General features: G+C 57.7%; 1 protein-coding gene and 1 long non-coding RNA gene across 11 annotated transcripts in view; one reads left to right on the forward strand and one right to left on the reverse strand.

Annotated features, from left to right (window-relative positions):
• The window catches only part of Phactr1 (phosphatase and actin regulator 1), a 580,961-nt gene that overhangs the window by 221,877 nt on the left and 358,021 nt on the right, over positions 1 to 1,063 (reverse strand). The window lies entirely within an intron of this gene.
• Positions 1 to 1,063, forward strand: part of LOC115070113 — a 12,468-nt gene that overhangs the window by 1,279 nt on the left and 10,126 nt on the right. The window lies entirely within an intron of this gene.

The raw sequence follows: 1,063 nt of genomic DNA on the forward strand, positions 1-1,063 counted from the left end.
TCCTTCCTTCCTTCCTTCCTTCCTTCCTTCCTTTCTTTCTTTCTTTCTTTCTTTCTTTCTTTCTTTCTTTCTTTCTTTCTTTCTCTCTTTCACAGATTAGTTTCTCTATACATTAAAATTTTCACTGTCCAACTGAGTGTGATGGCACACACCTTTGGTCCCAGCACTTAGGAGGCAGATCTCTGAGATGGAGGCCAGTCTGGTCTCTATAGCAAGTTCCAGGCCAGGTAGGGCCATAGGAAGACCCTGTCTTAAAAAAAAAAAAAGGACAGCTCAGGCCTCTCTGGGGGTAAGTCTACCGTGCAGCCCTCCGCGCCTTGACTCCGCCAGCCGTGCTCACCCTTCCATCTCCCCCGCTGTTCTCTACTCCTAGCTTGGGCCCTGTGCCATTCCTAGCCTTGGGGCCCCAGACACCTGGGGAACCACTGCTGATTCCTGACCCTGCTCACCCCCACCGGCTTGGTGCCTTCCTTGGGCCCCAGGAGCACTGCCTCTGACCCGGCCCTGCCCTCACCTCTCTCTGCTCCTCCGGACCTGCACCACCCGCTAACTCTCCTGGCCTTCTACCCTATCCTCAGGCCTCTCGGGGTGGGTCCATCGAGGAGCCTTCCGCGCATTGACTCCCCCGGCCTCATTCGCCCTTCCATCTCTACCACTGTTCTCTGCTCCTGGTTTAGGCCCTGCGCCATTCTTGGTCTTGGGTCACCAGACACCTGGGGAACTGGTGCTGCTTCCTGATCATTTTCGACCAGGCCAGTTTGGTGCCTTCCTTGGGCCCCAGAAGCACTGCTTCCACGGGACCTGGACCCGCCCTCACCTCTCCCTGCTTCCCCGACCTGCACCACTGGCTAACTCTCCTGGCGCTCTCCCGCCCTCAGGCCTCTCTGGGGGTAAGTCTACCATGCAGCCCTCCACGCCTTGACTCCGACAGATGTGCTCACCCTTCCATCTACCCCGCTGTTCTCTACTCCTAGCTTGGGCCCTGTGCCATTCCGAGTCTTGGGGCCCCAGACACCTGGGGAGCCACTGCTGATTCCTGACCCTGTTCACCCCCACCAGCTTG

Source organism: Nannospalax galili, unplaced genomic scaffold (assembly GCF_000622305.1).
Source record: "Nannospalax galili isolate Female #2095 unplaced genomic scaffold, S.galili_v1.0 scaffold72, whole genome shotgun sequence".
NCBI lineage: Eukaryota > Metazoa > Chordata > Mammalia > Rodentia > Spalacidae > Nannospalax > Nannospalax galili.